The sequence below is a fragment of the Triturus cristatus genome, chromosome 3_2 (assembly GCF_964204655.1).
Source record: "Triturus cristatus chromosome 3_2, aTriCri1.1, whole genome shotgun sequence".
NCBI lineage: Eukaryota > Metazoa > Chordata > Amphibia > Caudata > Salamandridae > Triturus > Triturus cristatus.
In genome coordinates this window covers 422,869,624-422,897,251 of record NC_140584.1, presented here as the reverse complement: position 1 = coordinate 422,897,251, position 27,628 = coordinate 422,869,624, and the positions used below count along the sequence as shown (strand labels likewise).

Here is a 27,628-nt window from a genome sequence, read left to right as displayed (position 1 = left end):
TTGTACTGTATGAAAATGTTGAAAATGTAAAACACCTTACTGCAGATTTTATTTTAACGTTACAACATGAAAACCCCATTCATATTGAATTTAACACAATGTCTCTATCAGTTATGAGGCAATCTAACACAATTTCTACACAATCAAATGCCCGTAAAGAAGATTATCGGCATAGGGGAGAAGCTAAAGCCCCTCTCCCAAAACTGTTTCCTAAAATTATTTTGATAATTGCATGAGCTCCTGCAAACAGCAAAAGCTATCTCTAACCAGACCTAAAAACATTGCGGGATTAGTTAGTGATTTCCGGTCTGGCATGGGGGTTCTGATAATGATGACTTGCTGCATTATTACACTCTTCCTGTAAACCGTTCTGACAACTTCTTCGAAACAATCTTTTCAACTGCTAGTCCCTCCTTCCCAGAGACTCCCGTTTCGAGCAGGGTGTTGGAGCCCCGCCTCCCAGTATTAATATTACATCTGTTGGTAGATGTCGCTGTTGCTGTCTCTTTTGCACTGTTCTTCTTTGCTTTGTTCCAGTCGTGGAAGCAATTCGAAAGGCTCCAGAAAGAATTTACACTATTGAAGGAGTACTTTGGTAAGTTATACTAACGAGAGCTATATTTTAATATGAAGAGAGTTCATATAATTTAATGTGACATAAAGACTCATGCAGACTTGCTTATTTCACTTCTGGGAGTGGATGAATGTGACTGATTGTCGTTTTGCCGAATGGCTGCTGACGCTCTTGTAAAAGTTGTGTCAGAAGAGTACCAGACTTATTAAGGTGCACAGTAATAGCATGTTAATGTATTTTAAATAATGGCTGCCACATTATAGTGATGAGTCCAAAACAGGGAGAATTCAAATGTGATTGTTGAACAGATTTGAGCGAAGCCTGTACGTGTCTAAAAAGATGCTGCATATATATTCTTTGGTTTGACTAAGGTTTTTTGCTAGAGTCGCTGAGGCATGAAATGTCAGTGTTTGCGTTCCGCTGCATTACTGACTCACTGCTTTTTGCGGCCGCTAGTCTTGGGGTGAAACTACTCGACTTTAGCAGCAGGAATAGCTTCCAAATATTTCTATGTGAACTGCGACACCTATCACCACAGGAACTGTGCAGTGTAGATTTTTTCACGGAGAAGTGATCTTTCAACAATAGTTAAATAAAAAACTGTTTACTGAGTAGAGAGTCACAAACACACACGTGTTTAGGAGGAAGAAAAGAATGGAGCTTTTTCGTGCAAAGTTACTTGGCAGGAGTGCAGAAAAGAATACAGATACGTATTCTTGGCAGGGCTGCAGGTTTACGGAGTGGCAGAGAGTAATTTCTGCTATTTCTACTGCAGTGCTGCATCTCATCTGGCAACTGGGTTATAACATAACATCTCATAACATCCAATCAGCTGCACATCACACGTCCTGCCACAGCCTGTCTCTGTCAGGTCGGGGCGGCTGGTGCCACCCGGGGGGGACTAAAAAAATGCCTGATAGAAAACGCTGAGCAGCTACCAATGAATTGTGCTGGCTGCTCGTGCTCTGTACAAATTTGGGGTTTTCTTTAGGGGGGTGAGAGGGTATGGCCTCTGCTCTGCAGTGTCTGCACATGCTTTTGGCTCGGCAAAGATTTCTTCGACCTGGAGCCAGAAAGCAGGGCAGTGACGACACACTGCTGGGTGCAGCCTGTGTCTCACTTGCAGAATAGCATTTCCATTTTGGGCGTTATTCCCTTGGCCCAGAGAGGAGCTGGATGCATCCATGAATTCCAATGGCCGGGGGCGGGGCAGTCCAGCAGGCTTAGAGTTTTTGGGGGTGTGGCAGTGGCCTTTGCCTCTTCCACCAGACTCAGCAACAGATGTTGTTGTTTTCAAGTGATTGGTTTGCTCGGGTCTGGGGTAGGAGTCCAAAGACCAATTCCCGAATTTTCCAGTTTGGGCTTGCTTCATCGTAGCTTGTGCATGCTCTCATTGGTATTTCCAGGCTGTGCACTGCAGTCCTCTCTTGGTCACGACAAGGAGCCCGGCGGCTTGAGAAGAACATCGATCGAGGTCATCATCATGTCGGTAACACACGGGAGTAAGTCAGTGAAAGTGAGAAGCGACCCACCACCACCCACAACAACCTATTAATTATAGGGGCACTGCACTGTTTAAGGGCTGTTTTACATTTTTAGGTCTCGGCTAGCGTAGGCTGCGCAGACATGCACAGTCTCGCTGGCCAGATTATATGTTTTTTGGGTAGCTCTCACTAGCTGGGTTTAAGCCCCGCCCCTCTTTTCCATTGGCTGGCGTCACCGTTTATGCTAAACGGTGGCCAGCCATTGGAAAAGAGCTTCCAGTGACGTACACTTTTCTCATTTAGAGCCGTCCCAGTTGGACTGGCTCGCTTGACTTACGTGTGTGGTACAAGGTTTCTTATCTTTATGGGGCCATGTGTTTCAAACATATGGCCCCATAAAGACAAGAGATCGGCTGCAGCGCGACCTCTTTCACTTTCGGGACCGCGCTTACCTTTTACTCTGCCTTGTTTCTGTTTCTGAAGGTCTAATTGTACCCCGTGTAGAGCTGTGTGCGTGACCAACTCCAAATCCATCGAACTGGCATATAGTAGTTGGCGACCCAGTAAATGTTTTAGGAACTCTTTGCATTGGAAAAGGCCACCCAGGTTGGTGAATATACGTGACCTTTGTGAGGCTTGCACCATTAACAGACACGTGCAAGATTCTACAACCCCAGTGTTGGGCCTTGCAAAGACTTGCTGCAGTTATGTTGAAGTGTGGTGCACGTCCTGGTGGACTCAACTGTGACTGCAGCGCCTCTAAGGTAGGGGGCAATCGTGAAGTGCTCTGAACGCATTAGACGACAAACGATACACCACAAATTGAAGAGAGCGCCTTGTTTTACAGTGCGAGCGGGCATCTCATTAGTCTCCCGTACACTGTCTGTGTGTAGGCCATATAAAATACAGCAGGCAGGCTAATTAAAATATGACAGATCCTATCTTCAGGATCGTCCTCCCAGGATAACATGTTTTCTATTATTAGCAATGAGCCTTATCTACTCCCCTCCCCCCAGACACCCGATCCCTACAAAGGAACCTTACCGCCCCTGCCGCCGATGCCACAGCAAGTGCTTCACACGATCACAACGAGTAATTTGTCTGCGTGGCGCTCGGCGAGGGCCTTTGTGGGACATACATATTTTTTTTAACTTGCCCAGCGTGTGTAAATTACAAGACATTGGCGGAGGGTGGCGCTTGGCTTGCCTTTGCTCAGTGGATAACCCCGTGGCAGGGCAGTGCCACGCTGGGTGACGGATGGCACCGGTGTCTGCAGTACCAGCTCTCGGGGGCCCTCTTGGGGCAGACAGGGAGGCAGTTGCGCTCTCGAGACGTCAGACGTCAAAAGCCTGGCCTGCCCCGGCTGAGGTTATCAATGGCCTGCTGTGTTCCAGCCGGAGCCCGGCTACCCCCTGCAGTCATTACTTTTACAGCTGAAGGCAACCTTCGTCTAGCAGCAATTAGCCTTCAAGCCACACACGACCTCTTCGTAGCCATGCGTAGGGTGTCTGCTGAAGCCGCGCTGACTGCAGCGGGGCCGATATCCAGCTAGAGCCTAGCTTTGAAGATTCGGAATTAGTTTACCAACTAGTGCTGCATTTCTTTGGCCTCGCAAGATGTTTGGAAAGAGCTATACAAATACCATTACAATAGTACCCACGATTAACCTAACTAGAGCATAGCTTGTTATAGTCATGAACAACATTCGGGCGAGCCTGGAGTTCTACCTCTCTAGAGTCGAGCTTGCCCTAGCGGTGACTGCCTCCCAGGGCCAAGCCCATTCTTTCAGCTAATGCCAACATGTTTATAGCATTGAATGGAGCAAAGCTTGGGCAGTACAAAACAAGTATTTTCTTGCTATTCTTTCAGATATTGTGCCCTGACAGAGTGCCACATGTCCTCTAGCCACTTTCATAGCCTTGCTTCGCCGCTCTGGCTCTGCCAAGATTCCTGCAGCACGGCCCTGCCCTACTGCTAGTGCCGAGTATTTCCTGGCACATTTCAGCAGTGCTGTGAAGCCTCTCCAACCAGAGCCCATCTAGGTGCTGCAGTGCTCAGCCTTTCTTCTAGCAAAGACAGAGCATGCTTTCTTATATTGCCGATCCCTTACTAGCGGATGCAAAACAAAGTAATTCGAAAGTAGATTTTTTTTCTAGGAGTGTCGTTTGAGAACTGTTCCGCTGGCTTCTTCATACCAGGTTTCTAATGCAATTAGGAACTGTAGTCGGGCGTTTTTGCTATAGAATGAACAACCTCTTCGGACCGACTCTGGGCTAGAAAACGTCATTCTTTCCGCCGCCCTGCTTTCTTTCTGTTTCGAATTACGGAGACATGTAAAATGCACAGGAGGTGCATTTTAATGAGTGACTGATTTATGCTACCTTAGAAAAGAACTGTGGATTTTAGAATGATTTCGCCGTTCCATGGTATTATACAGGACTCCATTTCCCAACCGATCTATTTAAAAAATATTCAGCCTCAAAATTATCTTAACACTAGTGCGATGGACCTACTTATCAACCATGTCTTCTGAGGCGATTGAAAATGCTCCCTTCTCTGCGTTGTCCAATACCAAGTATTTATCTCTGCCAGCATTCTTTAGTTACTTCAAAGTGAATACATGGATTGTAAAAACCATCATCTACTGGTTTAATGGGAGTATGTCCGTTATGTGTGCAACTGGAAATCCTATTCAACTTAAACATTTTGCTTCCAATGCATCGGCCATCATTTTAATAGAACGTATTGACTAGGACATACAGTTATGCTTGTTTCTCCACAGTTCATGCCGAGTTTCTTTTCAAATCGTACACTCTTGTCATCTGTAGCAATGTTTTAAATTTGCCCCCCCCCCCCCCCCCCCTCCCTCCCCTTTGACTCCCTTTCTGGTACAGGATTCTAAGCATCCTCTTGTTAGGTCTCGCCTGACCCAGCGCATGCGCTGGTGTGGCGAGACATTTTGTGAGGGCTCAAAAAAGTGCTACCACTGTAGCCTAGAGCTACACTGCATGTGCCCGGGCGCGCACGCCTCACTTTCGCGGCCGCTTTGATGTTTGAACGCGATCACTTTCACTTTTGCGGCCGCTTTGATGTTCTCCGTGAGCCTGTTTATTACTTCTATGTAGTAATGGTGGCACCCGTGCGCCGCCATTACTACAGAGCAGTAATAAACAGAAACAAGCATTGGCATAGCCAATAGGTCTCGCTTTTGGGACCTTATAAGTATTTAGTTATGCAACTGTTGCATGGCTAAACACTTATAAGGTCCCAAAAGCGAGACCTATTGGCTATGCCAATGCTTGTTTTTGTTCCTCTGTGTAGTGCACATGTGCCTTTCTTATTTTATTATATCAGAATTTGTAAATTCATATTGAACGCAAAGTACCATTACGCAACTGTGAGACACTTACAACCAGTAGTGCTAACAAAACAGCATTTTAAGCTCACCCAAACTCCTGGTGATCAAACACAATCAGCCAGAAATCTGTCTTTGGTGGACTTACCAAGGGGAGTGCATTAAGGTACTGAAGACTGCAAATACTTATTTAGATCTCTATAATATTGTAGTGTTCAGCACTTCTAGTAGAAATGTTTCCTAGTGGAAAGTCTATTGCATATACTAAAGATCTATGATGGACAATCTTCAAAGCTAAGAAGGTGTGTATGTAAGGCGGGCGTGCCATCTTCAGTCACCATTACAGATATCCAGTCCTCATTCAGTGAGATTGACAGCCTGCATGCTAGCAGAACAAACATTATTTTTTTTTGTTGCCTTTATTGCTGACTGCGCCCACTTCCGCTGAGACCGTGGGCCAACGAGAGCACCTGCTCTGAGGGGCGAGCACTCTAATTTCATTTACATTTTCTGAGGCATGTTCTGGCCCCCCTAAGTTGTGGGTACTGTGCAACTGCACCGTTCACACACTCCTAAGGCCAGCACTGGTTCACCTCCCCTACTTGAGTGAGTTACAATATTGCTTTTGATTGAGGTACTTGACGCTAAGTCTTACACACTCTCTGGCTGAAGATAGAGTCCTGGAGACTTTTTAATCACCCCCATCCACCCTGCCTGTCTTCATTATTGTATTACGCCACACAAGTTCTGTCTGTCTGAGCTTACTGTAGTTTTAAGAATTTTTATTGTGGTCATTTTGGAACTCTGATGCTTTACAGAAGCTGAACTCCGTTCCGTCCACTGTCTTTCCCAAATCGGGAGGGGCAATGAGCAGAGTAGCTAAAAGATCGACCAAATGAAGTGTTTTATAACATGCACACTCACATAAATGTTGTTGGCATACGCTGAACGGCTTCTCCTCATGAGTGTTGCCATTTTGTTAATTTTTCTCATACTACTTTGTCTAGGAGGTTTCCCAAGCTCTTTACTCCTTATTTTCTTAAGGCTACGTAGAGATTCCATTAGTTGACGCTGGGATAATTGAGTTTGCACACTGTCCATTAAAACATGAATGGTCGCGAAAGTTTGTTATTCTAAATATTATGCCGTTGTTCCACAAAGTTTGGGAAGCACTGCGCTACATAATCATCAGAAAGTGCAATAACTTTGTTGTGTATGGTATTCACAAATTGACTGCTCCCTGGTGTTAACGAAGCACTACACCATAAGTAGGTTCGTCCTGTGAATTTGACTAATCAAGTTCCCCAACCCAGACTTTCAGTAGCAAGCCCAACAAGCATTTGCAATGAAATAGGTCTCGCATTTGCGAGAGTTGGAGCTATTGGCATTGTAAATGACAATGCCTTTTATTCATTTGTTTTTAAAACCTGCAATCGGTGCATAAAGACTCACTTTGAACGTATAGTCCTTGCTTACAAGAAGCAAGGCTGGCAGTAAAAGAGACTGTCAGCCTTGTTTCTGCTTCCCTCCCTTCTTTCATCAGCGTATTTCCTTCGCTTCCCCCCTTTTTTTCAGCATTATATTTCATGTTCCTTCTACTTCATCTGTTTTCTTTCCTTATTTTCTAGAAATTTATTTAATCTTCAATCTGTTTGAGTTGCCTCCTCTCCCCTCTTTTCTAAACATGTATTTAATCTTCCTTATTCTTTCTTCCATTTTATCTATTTCTGATCTTCCATTTTCCATCCTCTATTACCTGCTTTCTGAGTTATCTCTAAAAGTTTTCTCTTCCCTTTGATCGCATCTGTTCTCTACTTCCATTCCTCTGCTTCCATTTACCTCTGCTCCAGTCACCTCTTCTTCCTTCTTCTTATCCTGATCTTCCCTTTGCGCTCTTCTAGCCAATACTATATCTTCTAGCCTACTGGTCCCTTTCCTTAAGCGGTGCGTAAACACGCACTTTGTACTTATAGTCGTTGCTTACGAAAAGCAAGGATGGCAGTAACTGTGCCTCTTTTACTGCCAGACTTGCTTCTCGTAAGCAAAGACTATAAGTACAAAGTGCGTGTTTACGCAGCGCTTGCAGGTTTTCAAAACACATAAATAAAAGGCATAACTTATTCAAAGGCGAGACCTATTGCATTGCAAAAGCTTGTTATCACTGTCTGCTGCGAATCCGATAATTGACTTTACTGCCGCCTGCGGGCCCGGCTGGCAGGGTGACTGATTCTGTGGCGGTAGTTGGGGTTGTGGTGGGGGAGGGTGGCTTTATAGGCCTTGGCTCTTGTTAGTGTCTTAGTGTATGTTACATACACATGACGCGGCGCAGGTCGTAGCGGACTCAACTACAAACAGGGCCCAGCCACAAGTGGATAGGTAACACGCATTCCCTGGCTAAGAGTAGAGACTAAAACATGCATGCCCGAAATTCTGAAGACTGTTTAAGTGTTGTTTTTAATTTTGTCACTGCTGCGATAATTAACTTTAGTGACGCCTGGGGGCCAGGTCGGCAGGGTGACTTCTTTGATTCCATGGCGGTAGTTGCCGGGGGGGGTGGGGGTGGCTTAAAGGCCTTGCCCTGGTGGCATATGTACATTGTTGTACAACTTGTTGCTATCTTTTGGTTTTGGTTTCGTTTGTTGGGCAGCAGAGACAGTTTGACTGAGGCCCTTGTCCCTGTGCGCCTTCGTGTGTCATCGCGCAGTAAATAGACCACGCTGTTGTCTTCAGCGTTAAAGGCCATTTATTAGGACCAGGCTGCATAACAGTAAACAGTAACCAAAACAACATTACATCAATAACAACTCCCCACATCACTCTTCAACCCTTCACTCCTTTCACCCACTCCAAACGCACATTTCCTACCACTCCATGCCCCTTTTGTTCCTCATCCATTTAAACCTCCTAGCATCCTCCCCGATATCATCTGCCATTTCACTCATGCCTCCATTTCCCCCACCTCGTTCACTCTTCCCCCCCGAGGGATGGGTGTGCCCGCTAATGACTCCCTCCCCCCCGCCCCCCCACCCCTGCAAAGTACCGCCAACCCCGCAGCCTGACCTAAACTGGCACGCTTTGCCAACCCCTTCCCCAACCCTTAAACTGCGGGGCGGGTGGGTGGCCTTCGCTAAATTCCCTCCCGATGGTGCCGAGCGCAGGAAGAGGAAGTCGCCTTCCCCCCCTGTGCTCTTATACCCAGCCCCTAACTCCACCCCTTGACCCTGCCTGGTCCTATCCCTGCACGAAAGACCCAGGGGGAAGACTAGTCTGCGACTCTGCTTCCCCCGGGGCCCATCATTCTTAACAATTCATTGAAACTGCTGCTTATTCATTTCGATGTACATGGAAATTAGTGTTTACTCGTCCTTCTACCTTTATGAATGGCATTCATAAAGGTAGAAGGACGAGTAAACATGAATCTCCATGTAAACCGAAACGAATAAGCAGTAGTTTCAGTTTGTCTTTCAAGCGTCTAGTTAAAGACGCAGTTGGTTTGATTTTCAGCCGGCTTTTACCTCATTTAATCCCATATTGGACATGATTTTTCGCACCTGTTAGTATAACTTGGCTTTGCAATTTTAAAAGGCCTGAGGCCTGCAAGAACTGCGCGTGTTAACATGTAAACACTTAATATCGCAGTGCCTCGTGGCAAATGGATTATCAAATAATTACCCAAGGAAAGGGGTGGGATGAGTAAATACAAGGTTCACTAGAAGAACAACAATGGAGATTAATGTACGTGTACAAATAACGTTCTACGTCACTACCTAATACTTTTATACGTTTTTTTGTAATAGCCTGCTGGAAAGTTGTTCTCCTATATTTGAAAGCATTTGATTATTTGTGAACTCTGACAGTTGGGAAAGCAGATATTATTTTACCACAGATACGTGAATACTAATTTGCTGCAATGCAAGGCTCGTTGTGCATAGCTAACACAGGAACAAGAGATAATCGTCACCACAGCAGGCAGCCCGTTTAGTTACCGGACTGCAGTGACAGCACATCATTCACGCAGGGTCCCTTTAAGTGAATGATCAGACTGGTATACTCTGTAGTGCACTGCAAGGAGTAATTCTTGGAAGGTTATTGGAAACTGTTTTGTTTAGTTTACTCTTTTGTCGGTTGCTTTAAACCGTGTGATTTTTTTCTTGCACAAAACTGCATTCACCAACTGGGTGGCACGATCCATCAAAATTTATGTGACGGTGTCCGACTAATTGGCTGCATGCGCAGCCTTTGTGATGACTTTCTGTATTGCTTCAATTGCCTGTTTTGTAAAAATGAAGCATGCTTACAGTGCCCCAAAGAGCAATGCATGAATGCAGTGTCTGGCACATGACTTTGACATGCTCTAAAACACGGCATGTTTTTTTCCATTATTCCTCCTTGTCTCTGCCTGTACTCCCAAGTTCCCCTCGCCTGCTTCTTACCGCTCTCATCAGGAATCAGAGCACACACTACACAACTCCTGTACAAAGACCCAGTAACATGACTAGGGGCATGCTGGTGTGAAGTAGCGTTTTTACCAATAAGCGTCTCCACACCCGTGCTTATCTTTACAAACGCCTAAGGATGAAAAGCCGAGGCTCGCCTGCCGTAGAGTCAAGCTCGTGACCTGGCTCTACATCCATTGCTGACTTGTGAACTCACCTCCCTGACTGGCTCATGAACTCACCCTACCCTTTCTAAACTGCTCTTCGGCTTTACCTCACCCCTCAAAGGTGAAGGGTTAACCCCTGAGCTGAGATACAAAAGATGCTTGTTATTTTGTGCTAATCACTCGCCTTGAGGCGGAAAGCCGGGGCTCTTAGCGCTCGCTTGCGCTGCTATCTTTCTGTGTTATTTTTAATTGAGATGAATTGCACAGATACTTTTGCCACTACGAACGCTGCCTTCAGCATCTAAAAATTGTAAGAACTGATCCATTTTAAAAAATTGTATATATCTTAAATAGCCCGTTTTTATCTTTGTTCTTACCTGGGGTGAGATTACTTCCCTCCAGGCAGCAGTTAAACAGGACAGCGCAGCTCAGCTGTGAGTGACGCTGGGCACTCCCCCCCACCCACCGGAGCCGCCATCTTGGGAAGGGAAGGGAGACGGTGCAGTCCATCGTCCCTCCCGCCCTCCCATAGTACTTAAGAGACGCCCAACTTACAAACCGGCATTGCTTGTTATTTTGTGCTAATCACTCGCCTTGAGGCGGAAAGCCGGGGCTCTTAGCGCTCGCTTGCGCTGCTATCTTTCTGTGTTATTTTTAATTGAGATGAATTGCACAGATACTTTTGCCACTACGAACGCTGCCTTCAGCATCTAAAAATTGTAAGAACTGATCCATTTAAAAAAATTGTATATATCTTAAATAGCCCGTTTTTATCTTTGTTCTTACCTGGGGTGAGATTACTTCCCTCCAGGCAGCAGTCAAACAGGACAGCGCAGCTCAGCTGTGAGTGACGCTGGGCACTCCCCCCCACCCACCGGAGCCGCCATCTTGGGAAGGGAAGGGAGACGGTGCAGTCCATCGTCCCTCCCGCCCTCCCATAGTACTTAAGAGACGCCCAACTTACAAACCGGCATTGCTTGTTATTTTGTGCTAATCACTCGCCTTGAGGCGGAAAGCCGGGGCTCTTAGCGCTCGCTTGCGCTGCTATCTTTCTGTGTTATTTTTAATTGAGATGAATTGCACAGATACTTTTGCCACTACGAACGCTGCCTTCAGCATCTAAAAATTGTAAGAACTGATCCATTTTAAAAAATTGTATATATCTTAAATAGCCCGTTTTTATCTTTGTTCTTACCTGGGGTGAGATTACTTCCCTCCAGGCAGCAGTCAAACAGGACAGCGCAGCTCAGCTGTGAGTGACGCTGGGCACTCCCCCCCACCCACCGGAGCCGCCATCTTGGGAAGGGAAGGGAGACGGTGCAGTCCATCGTCCCTCCCGCCCTCCCATAGTACTTAAGAGACGCCCAACTTACAAACCGGCATTGCTTGTTATTTTGTGCTAATCACTCGCCTTGAGGCGGAAAGCCGGGGCTCTTAGCGCTCGCTTGCGCTGCTATCTTTCTGTGTTATTTTTAATTGAGATGAATTGCACAGATACTTTTGCCACTACGAACGCTGCCTTCAGCATCTAAAAATTGTAAGAACTGATCCATTTTAAAAAATTGTATATATCTTAAATAGCCCGTTTTTATCTTTGTTCTTACCTGGGGTGAGATTACTTCCCTCCAGGCAGCAGTCAAACAGGACAGCGCAGCTCAGCTGTGAGTGACGCTGGGCACTCCCCCCCACCCACCGGAGCCGCCATCTTGGGAAGGGAAGGGAGACGGTGCAGTCCATCGTCCCTCCTACCCTCCTCACTCACCAATGGATAAAAACATCTGCTCCGCACGTCCGCGCAGCGGGCGGGCGCAGCGGGCGCGCCGGCGGCGCGCCGAAGGCGCGCCAAAGGCAAGCCCGTCTGCGCCCGTCCGCGCTGAGGACGCGCTGCAGGACGGGCTGGACCCTGGGTCCCCAGGCATTGACGCGCCTTCCTCCCGGGGGGACCTATATGGCACCCTTTTGTCCCTTAGACCCCCTGCGCTCTGCTGCCATCATCAGCTCAGACCCGAGGTATTGTGTCGCGCCCACCTGTGTCCCTCGTGCAACGTTCCTTTTGCCGGTCCTACTCAGGCCCGCACTTATTCAATCTCTTCTTTGCCGGCCAGTCATACCTCCCAATCCAAACAGGGATTTTTGATCAATGCGCGCTCATTGATCAAACATGGGATTGAATTTCACGATTTTGTTAGTTCAAGGAACCCTGACTGGATCTTTGTTACAGAAACGTGGGCTACTGAGTCTTCTGGCCATGATCTGCTTCTGGCCATTCCTGAAGGATACACTTTTCTAAGGTTAGACAGAGAACGCTGTAGAGGGGGTGGAATAGCCATTCTTTTTAAATCTACTCTCACATGTACCATAAAACCCTTATCGATCTCTACGGATCCTTTTGAGGCGCTATACTTTTGTATTGTGCATACCCCGGTGAGCTCCTTTTCTGGCATACTACTTTATAGGCCCCCTGGGTCTAGAGCTAATTTTTGCTCAGAACTTTTTAGAATTTTGGAACCTTATTTTGGTAGACCCCATCTCACTATTCTGGGCGACATTAATTTTCACCTAGAGGATGTTACTTCGAAAGAGACCTGCTCTCTGCTTAATTCTCTGGAGGCATGTGACTTTGTACAACGAGTTCTCCACCCGACTCATAAGGCGGGGCATATCCTTGACGGGATCTTTTCCAACGACCCTAGATTAGGGGTTGGGACACCGGTCCCGATCACCTGGTCTGACCATTTAGCAGTCCCGCTGTTTCTAGACATTCCCTGCCCCGTTGCCATTGTGGGCTCTGGTAAAAAACAATTCAAAAGGAGCTTCAAAAATTTTACTAAGGAGGCTGTAGCCCCTTTTATTCTCAATGCCCATATTTCAACTCAGCGGAAGGTGGATGAGTCGGCCCAAGAACTTGCTGATGCCATCACCAGAGCCGCTGACGAACTAGCTCCTCCTTCCCTGAAAGCTGCAGCTAGACAGAAGCCAACTGCCCCCTGGTTTTCCGTCGATCTGAGGCTTCTCAGACAAACTTGCAGACAGAAGGAACGTAGGTGGCGTAAATCCTGGGATCTCAAGGATAGAGAAGGCTATAAGAGCCTACTACGTGAGTACAAAAAGAGAGTCATTAAGGAAAAACAGGATTATTTTTCCAATTTAACCTGTTCTTTAACATCCTCCAAAGAGCTTTTCAAAATAGTGGACTCTTTGTGCTCTCTCCAGGCCCCCGATCCTGTAGTAGCTTCCCAGGAGCTATGCAATGATATATCAGACTTTTTCTACAAAAAGATAGATGATATCTACATAGCTCTAAAGTCGCAGGGGAACTCGCTTAATGCCGAGGATTTCTCCCAAATTAAACATCTGGAAGCTTGGACTAAAGAATCCTCTCACTCCCTTGATCATTTCCCTGCCCTTTCGCTAGAGGATCTTAATAGCCTGTTGGACAAAACTAAATCGTCATCTCCACTCGATCCAGTTCCTCTGAAAGTACTGAAGAACTGCAGAGAGATCATTCTTCCTTCGATGCTGGAAGTCATGAATGGAGCATTGGAACAGGGCATCTTCCCGTCACTTTGGAAGAAAGCCATCGTGAAGCCGCTGCTGAAAAAGACCACCTTGGACCCTGGAGTATTGAAGAACTTTAGACCCATCTCTCTGCTGCCGGCCCCTGCTAAGATGTTGGAGACCCATTTGAATTTCCATCTTTCAAACTTCCTCGATACCTCTGGTTTCTTGGACGGGTCCCAACATGGCTTTAGAAAGCTGCATAGCACGGAGTCTGCTTTGACGAAAGTCATGGACAACATCCGCAGAAAAGTGGATTTGGGTCTAACCACCGTACTGGTGCTGCTGGATCTTTCAGCAGCATTTGACACCCTGTCTCCCCTTACTTTAACAACTAGGTTAAGGGAGGCAGGGGTAGAAGGACCGGCACTCAGTCTCCTGAGCTCCTTTCTTCAACAACGAGAGCAGCGTGTCATGCTAGGTGAATACCTCTCCCCCGCTAAGTCTTTGCAATGTGGGGTGCCACAGGGGTCGGCATTGAGTCCGACCCTGTTTAACATCTACGTGGCCCCACTTGCAAGACTAGTAAGATCTCAGGGGATGGAGGTAGTGTCGTATGCCGACGACACGCAGATTATGGTATCCCTGACTCACTCTGTGGGTGAAACCGCTTCTAACTTTAGGGCCTGCATGCAACTTGTTGCAGAGTGGATGATTGCCAACTCCCTAAAGTTGAACGGGGACAAGACAGAGGTCCTGGTCTTTGGCAAGGACCAGGGCATATGGTCAGATGATTGGTGGCCTCCTTCTTTAGGTAGCTGCCCAACACCAACACAGTCTGCCAGGAACCTAGGCGTCATCTTCGACACCCAGCTCTCCATGGAGCTTCAGGTCAACAGAACGGTGGCTACCTGTTGGGGAGTCATCAAGACCTTGAAAAGAATCGTACACTACTTGTCCCCTCAGGCACGGAAACAGGTGGTGATCGCCCTTGTTGGCTCAAGGCTTGATTACTGCAACTCAGTGTACGCCGGGGCCAACAAGGGCCTGCTTCAGCGTTTGCAGGTCATACAAAACGCGGCAGCGCGGTTTGCTCTCGCTTTGCCCTGGCTGGCCTCGATGATCTTAGCGAGGAAGAACCTCCACTGGCTCCCCATCCCCTCAAGGATCACTTTTAAACTCCTCTGCCTTACATATAAGGCTTTAACTGCAGGCCCGGCTGATGCCCTTGGATCACTTCTCTCTAGATACATTCCGAGTAGATGTCTCCGATCCAGTGAGCTTAATCAACTGGTAATTCCCAGAGCCAAGAAGGCTAGATGGGGGAGCAAAGCTTTTTCCATACTGGCTCCTCTGATGTGGAATTCACTCCCCCTGGAAATCAAAACACTGCCCTCCCTTGACCTCTTTAGGAAGTCATTGAAAACTTGGCTCTTTATCAATGCTTACCAGTAGGCTCTGTTTCTTTTCGCTCACAGTCTTTATTTGGATTAGGCGCCTTGACGCCCATTGGGCATAGCTGCGCAATATAAATAATGTTTCATTCATTCATTCATTCAAGGAGTAATTCTTGGAAGGTTATTGGAAACTGTTTTGTTTAGTTTACTCTTTTGTCGGTTGCTTTAAACCGTGTGATTTTTTTCTTGCACAAAACTGCATTCACCAACTGGGTGGCACGATCCATCAAAATTTATGTGACGGTGTCCGACTAATTGGCTGCATGCGCAGCCTTTGTGATGACTTTCTGTATTGCTTCAATTGCCTGTTTTGTAAAAATGAAGCATGCTTACAGTGCCCCAAAGAGCAATGCATGAATGCAGTGTCTGGCACATGACTTTGACATGCTCTAAAACACGGCATGTTTTTTTCCATTATTCCTCCTTGTCTCTGCCTGTACTCCCAAGTTCCCCTCGCCTGCTTCTTACCGCTCTCATCAGGAATCAGAGCACACACTACACAACTCCTGTACAAAGACCCAGTAACATGACTAGGGGCATGCTGGTGTGAAGTAGCGTTTTTACCAATAAGCGTCTCCACACCCGTGCTTATCTTTACAAACGCCTAAGGATGAAAAGCCGAGGCTCGCCTGCCGTAGAGTCAAGCTCGTGACCTGGCTCTACATCCATTGCTGACTTGTGAACTCACCTCCCTGACTGGCTCATGAACTCACCCTACCCTTTCTAAACTGCTCTTCGGCTTTACCTCACCCCTCAAAGGTGAAGGGTTAACCCCTGAGCTGAGATACAAAAGATGCGGTGTGATTAAATGCAAATGTCAGCTTTGACAGCTTGAGCTTGCCAGAAAGGAGGCCAGTGGCGTACATCCATGTGTGTTTTCTTAATGTTAGTCAAACCTTTCTTAGGAACTTGACTCACAACACCAGCTGGGGTCCGAGGTGGTTCCCTGCTGTGCTGGTGCCCTTGAAAGTCCTATTGGGATGGGGGAGTGTCGTTACTTGTCAAATTAAGATGAGAAGTGCCGGCACGGTCCTAGTGAAAGTGTAGCCGTGCTGGCGTCAAATACTGGTACATTATGGTCCCGTTCAAAGTATGTCAGCCCTGATCAGAAGTGCTGATACTGTGCCCTTAAAATATAGCAGGGTGGGCTGGTGAGAAGTGATGATACTGTCCTAATAAAAGAATAGCTGTGCTGATGGGAACTGATGATACTGTTGCATTCAATTTATCAGAGCCCAGAGTCCTATTAAAATCAACACATGAGAATCCTGGCACCGCCTCATTAAATTATAGTCATCTGATGAGAAGTGCTGGACTGGTACTGTCCCATTACAATAAAGCAGCCTGGTGAAAAGTGCATTACTGCCACTTTAAAAGTATAGCAGGGCTGATGAGAAGTGCTGGCGCTGGCACATTAAGATATGCGAAGAACTGCTGGCAGTGCCCCCTTCTAAATAAAACAACGCTGGTGAATAGGGCGGACATTGATCCATTACAAGTACTGTTTGAAGTGTGACATTTAAAACTACAGCATCACTGCTCAGAAGTGCTGCCGCTACTTCATTAAATGCAAATAGAACAATTGATGGACAGAATGCAGAATAATGTCATACATTCCCCCCAGTACAGAGATCTGGGCCTAAATCCATCATTTTTTTGCTCACCATGCCATTCCAGTTTGGACCCAGCCATATGCAAATCAGTCTTGACTCTGCACCTAATGGGAACAGTCCAGCCCGAACTGCTACTTCATTAAAAGCTTAACCGCCGTACTTTGAAGTGCTTATACTGTCCCATTCAAAGTGCATCAGCCCTATTGAAGTGCTGGTGCTGTCATTTAAAAGTATAGATGCTCGGATGAGCAGGGCTGGTCCCATACAAGTATAGCATCTCTTTCCTGAAGTGCTAATAACATCCGATTAGAAGAACAGCATCAGGCTGAGAAGTGCTTATCCTGTCTATTAAAACCATAGCAGACCCGATGAAAAGTGCCAGTGCTAGCTGAGGAAGTACACCAACTCTAGCACCGAGAAGTGCAAAAACGGCGCCCATATAAGTTCAACAGCCCTACTTCCGAAGGGCAGTCACTGTCCAATTAAAAGAACAGCATCCCCGCTAAAAGTGTTGGTAATGTTCCCAAAAACTATCTACTGAGAACAAGTAAAGATACTGAAAGATACTGTGTCATTAAAAATTCAGCAGACCGGTATTGGAATTCTAGTGCTGAGAAGCGTGGACACTGTACAATTAAATATGCATCAGCATTGCTGAGAAGTAGCAACCGGTACTGTACCATTAAAAGTCCATCAGCCCTACTGAAGTTCCTGTACTGTCGTAATAAAGGTACAGCAGCCCTGCTGGCACTACTGCTTCCTGTAAAGGGCCAATTCTGGAAAGCGGACAGTGCCCGCCAATTAGAGACCAGTTCTGAACCACAATGCACGTAATTACAGATTCGTCTCAAGAGCGATGAAAGCACTTGTGTGTGCGGGTGGAATTAACTTGGTTCGGGGACGGGATCTATGCGACCCAGTGGTGCACAATGTACAAGGTACTTAGGATATAAAGGGGCACGGTGTTCAGCTCCTCAGGGAAGGTGCGGGATGGCAGGCGGACCCACAGCGGCCACAGTTCTTGGGCGGTGGCGTTCTGCAGCGTGCACTCACGATAATCCTGGGACGGGCGTGGAAGCGGCACCCAGCGGCGCATGCAGAAGTTGACAAGGCTCCCGATGTGGGACTAGCGTGGGCACTCAGCGACGCAGCTCTTCAGCTGCAGCGGCCCACGATAGCGATAGCGATGATTCTTGTGGAAAAGTAAGGACGGGCACTTAGTGGCACAACTTCTCGATGGCGGCGGCCCAAAACAATTATAGCAGGGACTCTTGTAGCAAAGCCAATGCGGGCCTGCAGCGACACAGCTCCTCGGCTGCAGCGGCCCACTGTGGCGGTGGTTCTGATTCTCATAGTAAGGCAAATGCGGGCACCCAGCGGCACAGCTTCTCAGCGGCAGCGGCCCACAATAGCGTCAACAAGGATTTTTGTAGCAAGGCCAAGATAGGCACTCAGTGGCACAGCTCCTTGGCTACAGCGGCCCACAATGGCGTCAACAATGGATCTCGTAGCAAGGCCTATGCGAGCACTCAGCGGCACAGCTCTTCAGCTGCAGCGGCCCACAATGGCGATAGCAGTAGCTTCCGTAGACAAGGCAAATGCGGGCACTCAGCAGCACAGCTTCTCAGCTGCAGCGGCCCACAATGGCAATTGCAATAGTTTCCATAGACAAGGCAAATACGGGCACTCAGCGGCACAGCTTCTCAGCTGCAGCAGCCCACAATGGCGAGAGCAATAGTTTCTGTAGACAAGGCAAATGCGGGCACTCAGCGGCACAGCTTCTCAACTGCAGCGGCCCACAATGGCGATAGCAATAGTTTCCGTAGACCAGCAAAAGCGGCGTTCTCCACAGTAGATCCAGAGGCCTTGGATTTCTCGACAGAGGCCTCACCTGCGAGTAGGATTTCTCTCAATAGGAATCCGGGCTGCTGAGGAATGAAGTCTAATGTCCCTGAGACTTCGGCAGAGGGCAAGCTCAATTCATGCCCTTGGGTATTTGCTTCAGTGGATGGATGAAAGTTTCAAAGTCCTCTCCCTCTCGTTTACACGGCCAGAGGTTCATCTTGGCATCCCGTAGTTACACACTGCGAAGGGGTTTCAACTCAGATCTTTATACCCCAAAAGTCTTTGTTCTTGAGAAAGTCACAATTCACTCGACCCGGCCAGAACCAGTTTGGTGTCGACTTGGGTCACTTTATTTACGAGGCTGCATCCTCCCAGCGGGAGGTGGAGCCATCATTCACCTTGCCAGGCACAGCCCTGCTCAGATCAAAGGGGTCAACCCTCCCCATACTTCAATGGCAGATTGCTCCATTCTACCCAGGTCGGCCCGGGCCTGCCCTGGCCCTCTAAACCAGACAACCAATACACATACCAGCGAAACACACAGAAAGACTTAAACAAAAAGATACCTACTTCCCAAAAGCGGCAATTGCACACGCAGAACATAAAGACAATCACTACTACCAGATGCATGTTAATATTTGGAGCGGAAACATACCAAATTCAACCTCCCTGGCATGTTCCTTGGTACTACTGGGACTACCCCGGTTCATCAATTATTTTATAATAAAGAGCATTCGCGCTGTGTCACTGAATGGCAGTGGCACAGCGCCCAGAACATCTAACGCCAGCAACCATGAAGGAGAGATAAACGATAAAAATGGAAGATAGACCTACGCCAACGGTGCCTGGTCTAACACCCCAAATATGACATCCTTCATGACATGATCTATGAGATCTTTTATAGCATGACTGCAACATATGCATGGCGGGACGCAAGTTAATTTAAGCATGAGTTATAGATACTTGAGATAATGATAACTGGTCAATGTCCGTGTTTTATTTTTGTTTAAAATGTTACACTGTCACTTGTGTGTGTATATATATATATATATATATATATATATATATATATCATGTGATCAAGGCCACTCGGTCGTTATAATGTTCACTGGACTGTAGAATCTCGCCCCATAATGCTTTGCTGGACCATTGGATGGCATTGTATTTTTGTCCATAACTTCGCTTGGGGTGGTCCTAAGAGGATGGGACCATCACTGAATCGTTCATCATGATATGCTCTTTGTGTTCAAGGCATCTGCTTGGTCCTCCCCTATGTTAGGGGTGACCCCAAAATCATCAGCTCTCTCATTGCCTGATATTTTACAAAGTTCATTTTTGTGAATTGATTATATGCTCTTTATCATGTAAAGGTAAAGTTGTTCTATCAAAGGGTTATGGGTGCAGTAGCTAACTCCGCTACGTGGCGGAGTCAGAATTTTTGCTTGAATTCCGTGTTTTCAATGTAATGCGTATTTAACAAATCTCCACAAGGCCGGGGGAGGTCTGGTGACTGGGCACCGTATGAGCATTTGCTTTGTTTGGTGAGGATTGCGGCATTTATCAATCTTTTGAGTGAAGATCTCTACCGACCCTGCGAGGAGATACACATGGGGCTGTTGAACTAATTGGTGATTTCCCTGGCTGCAGATCGTCTTGGAGATGCGGATCGGGATGCCTTGGAACTGCTCCTGTAAGCGTATTTTTCGCTGAACACACTACACTCGAAGGCTGATTTATTTTTCTTGAGAACAATTCTGAAACTATGACATTTCATGTTGCACTTAACTTTCATTGTTGTCTATATTTAAACAGTACATCACGGTATGTTTCGCAATCATGCACGTTACCTGCAATAATAGGTGTAGCAGTAACAATGCTGCCTCTCTGTGGCATTATGGGACGAGTAGTCCTTGGAGATTTCCTTAGAGTGGGTGGCAGCATGAGGACTCTTAATTATATTGGAATTATATGCAGGTGCTGTGCACTTTACTATTCAAGTCCTGGAAGTGCATGTAAGATCTCTTAACGTGGTTTCTGAGGCACAGACGGATTTTATGTATTTTGATGGCATGAGAGCTATGTAGTTCAGCACCTGTGAGGCAGGGGAAATTAATAATTAGTCAAGACAATTCCCCGTCTACACCATGACATCAATAGGAACAGCCCATGTGATATGGTAGTGCTACTTGAGGACATTTTAATGAATGTATAGGAGTGGTTTTAAACACATGAATTATGTTATGTCATATTTCATGTCACTGTGCAATGTAATGTTGATATATTAAAGGAGCACACTAATACTGGTAACAAAATGAGTATTGCTATTATCTATCCCCTAGATCACCACACTGTAAGCTTTAGTTGCCATATAGTGTTACCACATAATTCAGAGTATTCATGGTATTAATTGCAATTTACTTTTATGTATTAGGCATTTTATATAATTTTGAAAATAACGAAGTATTTTTTCTGTATCCATTAATTTGTCGCACTTTATATTGAATGTGAATTATGGCGGTCACCAGATTGACAAATGCGTCTCTCCTGGCTGCTGGGTCGAGGTAGGCCCATTACATTAAAGAAGCCGTATTTCTGCAATCTTCGTGTGTGTGCTCTTTTCCTTTGGGACCAGGGGTTGTATTATTTATATATATTTATATATATATATATATATATATATATATATATATATATATATATCAAAAACAAAGAATCGCCTCCAATGAAAACGCCAACCCGGCGAATTTAGACCATTTAATCCAGGGACTGCAGGAGTTACCAGCCTCGCATCCGCAGCAACAGTAAAAGCCGGCCAGACGCGTTTAAGCCATTGTTCACTGGCACTTACACGAGGATATGGCAGCTCACACAGACCAGCTGCGCGTATTTAAATGTTCCGCCCTTGTGGGCGTATGCGTGTTGTGCATTGTGGTAAGCGTAGTCCGTATTGTCAGTTAAACCCATGTGGGCGCTGCCATACCCCCTACAATGTTCCAATGTCTTACCCCAGTGGGTTTACTGCAAAAGAACAGGGCTGGATTCCTGCCATTACTCCGTCCTTGAATTTGGCTCGTCGTCCCACATTCGCCTCTCAATTCTAGACGCTACACGCCTGCCATGAATACGCAGTGGGGCATTTTCGCGGCTGAGACAAGCCACACATGTCAAAAACAAAGAATCGCCTCCAATGAAAACACCACACCCGGCGAGTTTAGACCATTTAATCCAGGGACTGCAGGAGTTACCAGCCTCGCATCTGCAGCAACAGTAAAAGCCGGACAGATGCGTTTCGGGCAAACAACCGCCCTTGTTCACTGGCACTTACACGAGGTGACTCTTTGGACCCCACAGGAGTGGGTCCAAACAATGGAAGATACCACGAAAACCACAAGTAACTTTTATCCATGTCAGATCTTTCAAACAAGCCCTTGTTAGAAACACTTTGAAGAAACAACCAGTGAAGAAAACATGGTTAAATAAGAAACAGGGATTTCTGAAATGTTCAAAGTGTAAGGCATGTCGTTATGGAACCACTACTGACCAGTATAGAGTAGAATTGTCCAACGTGTTGCGCAAAATTAAAGGTAAATTCAACTGTAAGATGGATTTTGCTGTGTACGTCCTGCAGTGTGCCAGTGGCCTGCGGTACATAGACAGCACAATCCTAGAAGTTCATAAATGAGTGTTGCAGCATTTAAGGGCAATAAAAAATGGAGATCGTACATACCCTGTAGCTCGCCATTTTGAGAGGTTCCATGACAAAGATGTGAAAGGACTTTCATATTATGTGGTTGAGTCAGTGGCAAAAGATGTTCGTGGTGGGAATAGAGAAAAAAAGCTTTGTAAATTAGAATCCCCCTATATTAGTGAATTACATTCTAAGCAACCGGAAGGCCTTAATGTAGAAGAGGATCTTTACACGCACTCGTACATAAATTATGATTTCTGTAATTGAATAATCTGCACAGAAAATCGCGAAATAAAAAAAAAAAAAAGGTTTTTAAAGTGTATTATAGTATGTGTTAAATAACATAAATTCACGTAACAGACATATTAGTAGTAGGCAGTATCCTTAATATAGTTGGACCAAGTTTACTCATGCTGATAGGGGTGATGAACTGGTATTTTAGGAAATGGATGAGGCAAAGCGAGAGCCCACTGGGGCTTGATTGAAGAGCTCAATATATGCAGCGTGCCCACTGTGGTAATACTCATGTTATACCATGTTTTGCAGTGTTGCTGTATTGCTAGATCTCTGACTATCTAAATTAAGGGATAATCAGAATGTATATGCATAATAATGAATTTTATCATTGAATTTAATTATTTGTTAAAATTCGACTTTTCCTTGTCTTAAATCTCAATGTTCAAAATGTACCCTTCGGTGGTAAACCGGATAAATATTATGAAATGTAATGATTTTCAGTTTTCAACGAAATACCCAACGCATTAGGACAATGTGGAAAAACTACGAGTCTGTTTCACTGTTTTGTGTTTGGTAGTTTTACAACTGACACGCACTAACCACGCATTATTTAAAGATGGTTGCTCCCATTGCTTCTGTTATCGGTGAGCAAGGCTGCTGGGAGCCGAAATGCATTCAGTGGGGCCGAAATAAAGAAATTTTGACCAGCTACACACGGCTTTGTCGTCCTTGAGTGAGAGGATTGAATGCGCATATATATATATATATTACCTACTGGCGGTCGCCAAGAGGTAGTTATGGTTAGGACCTATTTTCCATAGGAAATTCACAACATTCTATTTCCAATAACTTTGGCGCCGGTTGACGAATCTTTGCGAAATTTTCAAAACTCGTGGGGCGCTCCGGTCCTCTCCTATCCAGAAAGATTTGAGGTGATTCGTCAAGCGGGGGCCTGTTAGACCTGGCACCTTGGCGTGAGTCTCCCTTCCACTTTTTTGCTGATGTGCCTCATGTGTTTTGTTGGTGCTAGCTGCTCAGGGCACTGTGCCACTGCCAATCCGTGCCACAGTGCAAGTGCTCCCTATGAAAAATGTATACATTGATTGGTGTCCATGATTGGCTTATTTGGTTTACTATCAGCCCCTAGTAAAGTGCACCAGGAGTGCCAGGGCTTGTAAATACAAATGCTGCTGGTGGGCTTGCAGCACTGGTTGTGCCACCCACAGAAGCGGCCTAGTAAAATGTGTCTGAGGTCTGCCATTGCAGAACCTGCGTGCAGTCTGGTACTGTCATGCTGACTGCGCAAGTGCACCTACTTGCCGGTCCCTAAACCTTCCCTTAACTACATACTAGTCACCCCTATGGTAGTCCCAAGGAATGGTGCATTGTAGGCATAAGGTAGGACATGCCCTGATGAGTGTGGCATGTCCTAATAGTGAATTACAGCCATTTTCGTATTTCACTATTGAAAGGCTACCTGCTCTCCATAGGCCAGAATGAGCTGCTGGAATTATTACACTCTATAATCCCAGCGGACTCAGAGAGCATGGTAGAAAGTCAAGTTTAGTATGCCTGAACTCAGAATAATAAAATACTTCTTTTAGTAAAGTTTATTTTAATATCCTGTGTTTGTAAATACTACTTTTAGAAAGTTAGTATTTACTTGCCTAACCATTTCAGTCCGCCTCTGCTGTGTGTGTGTGTGTGCTGCCTAGTTTCAGTGAGGGACAGGGCTGGGGAATTCCAGGAGACAGGCTGGCTGCCAGGTGGTGGGTAGAGAGATTACACCAGGATGGGTGGGAGGAGTACACCTTGACTCTGAATAGGGCTGTGCTCTGCCACCACAATGCTGGCTCCGCCCCCTGTGGAGCGGCTGATGTCTCTGCCCTGTGCACTGAAAAGAAAGAGCAGAGTCACCACAACAAAGTACTCCAAAACCGGACTGAGCCAGGCACAGGCCCCCTGGCCACAAAGAACAAAAGAAACTGTGTATAAAAGAAGGAGCCCTGCTCCTAAGAAATCAGATCCTGTTTATGCCACGAAGAACCTCTGCCCGAAGAGAAGGACCTGGGAAAGCTGCATGGAGGAGTACTGTCTCTAAGCCTGAGAGACTGGCCTGTGGTGGGTGCCTTGCTGCAAGAAGGAGAGGAAAAGACTGAGAAAGACTATGGATTCAACTTGTGAACAATCTCCAAGGGCTTGCTTGTGAACTTTCCCCCTGAACTGCGCCCCAGGAACAGTGGGCACTACGCCTCCCTGGAAGAAAGGAAGCTGCTGCTGGTGAATTGCCCTTAACGCTGACTCCAGAGAACCTGTGTGCCCATCCCGCTGAGCAACGCGACTCCTGCACGACTGTGCCGCTGTGAGCATCGTGACGGCCTGCCCCGCCTGGCCTGAACATCGTAAGCTGCTGCCCCCTCGAGCCGAAGCTCGCTTCGTAAGGAAGGATTGTCCGATCTGAGCAACGAGCCTCTGTGGCCCCCGAGCCGTAGAGTCCACCGCAAGGACTGACGACACCCAAGTTCGCCGCTTCTGGCCGATGCCGCAGCGCCTCGCCGCTGAATTCACCCCCGAGCCGCCCCTCCTTCCACCAACATCGAGATGAGCCTCGAAGTCCCGTGGTGCCCCACCACACATCGTTGTCCTCTGCCAAACGGGACTGCACCGCGATGTGGGATGCCCCTCCTACGACTGCTGAGGCCGCTCCGAACTCGCCATCAAGAAACAAGGTACTGTGCGCCTAGAACGCCCTGGTACGACGCGTACCAGCCACTGTATGGCCCGTACTGCTCTGTACGCCATCATCCCCGTACGCTGACACACGCGGGAAGCGTGAGCCTTCGGAGGGATCGTCCTGAAGAGCGTACACCCGGGTACGACGTATACTATCCACTGTATGGCCCGTACTACTCTGTGCGTCATCGTCCCCGTACGCTGACACACGCGGGAAGCTTGAGCCATCAGAGGGATCGTCCTGAAGAGCGTACACCCCGGTACGACGCGTACTACCCACTGTATGGCCCGTACTGCCCTGTACGCCAGCGTCCCCGTACGCCTGCTCACGCGGGAAGCATGAGAGTAGTGGGGGAAGCATTCCAAAGACTGTGCGACCCGTACCAACAGCGGTACGACCCGTACGGACGGCGCTTCGATGCGCACTGACCCCCAGGACGTGCAGACTGCACCCAACCTTGCATTTTAAAGAACTGTGGCATCCTTAAGACCAAATTGGAACATTGCGGACAAGTAACTGGAACCGTATTGAAAAGTCAAAGACTGTAACTAAAGCCTGCTTGAAGAGTCTATATAAAGAGCTTTATTTTCCTAAATACAGTCTGGTGTCTCTGTGTGGTGGGTTGGTGATTGGTGTGGGACATCCTAAATGCTTAACCTTATGTACTCTAGAGTTTAGCCTGACTGCTCGCGCCACACTACCTAGAGGGTGAGCAGGGGTTATTGTCTGAGAGTAATCCTTTGCCCTGACTTAGAGGAGAGGGTCCCTGCTTGTCGCAAGTGCATACCTGCGCCAACCAGAGACCCCCGATTCTAACAGGGCCGATAAAAAAGGGGGGTCCCAAAACGTGTTTTCCCCATGCAATTTCCCATAGGAAAATTTTGACACGGCTACAGCCCGAACTGCTGAACAGAATTATACCAAATTTGGCAAAGAGGTAGTTCTTGGTTCAGAAAGAACCCTTTTTATTAAATGGTGTAAATCCGTTGAGTAGTTGCTGAGAAATTCAAAAGTAAAAGCACATATATATGTAGGGCCGCGGATCCTCCCGAGCACGAGCTTAATGCTAATTGGCTGTCAACACTCCAAACCAGGAAGTGTTGGCAGCCATCTTGTGCCTCGGTAGAACCGAGGCACAAGAAATCAGGAAAACAAGTGCGCAAAACGCAAAAAGGGGGTCGGGTAGAAACACCCTGACCCCCTAGGCCTGCTTAGGGGGTCCCACAAGGACCCCCAGGGCCCCCCAAAAAATGTTGTTTTTTTTTAAATCATCAAAAACAGCGCTGGGTGCGCGGATCCTCCAGAGAAAAAAAAAACAAAGCGCAAGCTCCCGCGCTTCCTTAGTATTTAGCCCCCGGGGGGCCAAGTCTCGGGGGCAATATATTTAATGTAATGGGGGGCCCAGAGGGGCCCCCTAACCCCGGGGACCGCCACCCCGGGGCTTTTCTCGAATATGTGCCCCAGGGACCGCCACCCCCTGGGGCTACAAAAAGAAATGGGTGGGGGGCTCAAAGGCCCCCCCAAGCCCCAGGGACCGCCACCGCGCGGCTTTATTTACATATTTGCGGGGGCTCCCAGACCCCCCACAGCCCGGGACCGCCACCCCCTGGGGCTTGTTTTAAAAGATATAAACTACCTGTGTGGGGGCTTGAGCCCCCACACACGCCCCGGGGACCATCACCTCCCCGGGGCACTAAATATTTAAAATAGGGGATCCGTTAGGGACCCACAAGCCCCGGGGACCACCATCCCCCGGGGCTTTGAATTAAGTGGGAGGGGAGCAACGCGGCCCCCCCCTGGAGCCAATGATGGCCCTGGGGACCGCCACCCCCCAGGGCCGGCTCCTGCAGGGTGGGAGACTCACGGCTCCCGCCCTGCCATAGCAAACTGCTTTGGTATTTGGAAGAGAAAGCATGAAACCTGCTCTCTCTTCCAAATACCAAAGACGATTGCTTTTCCACACGGGGAGCTGCATGTTAGCAGCTACCCATGTGGAAATGCAATGTCGGCCCCCGCAGGAGGCGGGGAGCCGGCCGAACCGTGGGGGTATTGGGGACCCCCCCACAGTCCCCAACGGGGAGGGCCAGCCCTGGGGATGGGGTCCCTGGGGCTATTAGTGGCCCGGGAGGGGGGCAAACAGTAAATGCTAACTTTGGACTGGCTGCGCGGAGACATGTCGTGTTTGGTGTCACACACCTTGGAATCATACCCCCACACCAGTAACTGGTCTGGGTTTATGATCCCACCCTTCTAGAGGGAGAGACATGACAGCACTGGTATGTCCTGTAGAAACTTAATAGAGCCCTGGCATCACTAAATGGATGCTGCAGCCACAGACACGGGTCTGGCCTCCTGCTGCTGACCGAAACTCCGGCAGGGGAGGCCTGGACAATAGGTTTCCTGTCACAGGGAGGTGTAACCACCTCCCAGACAGGCTTATGTGTACTGAGCCTGGGTGGGAGCACTCTCTGAGTGCTTTGAAATCCTGCACTGGGAACACATTTGCTGTCCATGTGCATAGTCCAGCTCAAACCGGTACA

At 47.4% G+C, this 27,628-nt stretch overlaps 1 protein-coding gene across 1 annotated transcript in view; it reads left to right on the top strand.

Moving 5' to 3' along the window:
• Positions 1–445: 445 nt before the first annotated feature.
• LOC146857479 (gap junction alpha-4 protein-like) overlaps positions 446–27,628 on the top strand; it is a 65,397-nt gene continuing 38,214 nt past the window's right edge. The window contains exon 1 of the mRNA XM_085648018.1: positions 446–595. The gene's annotated coding sequence lies outside the window, so the exon portion shown is untranslated. The remainder of the gene's footprint in view (positions 596–27,628) is intronic.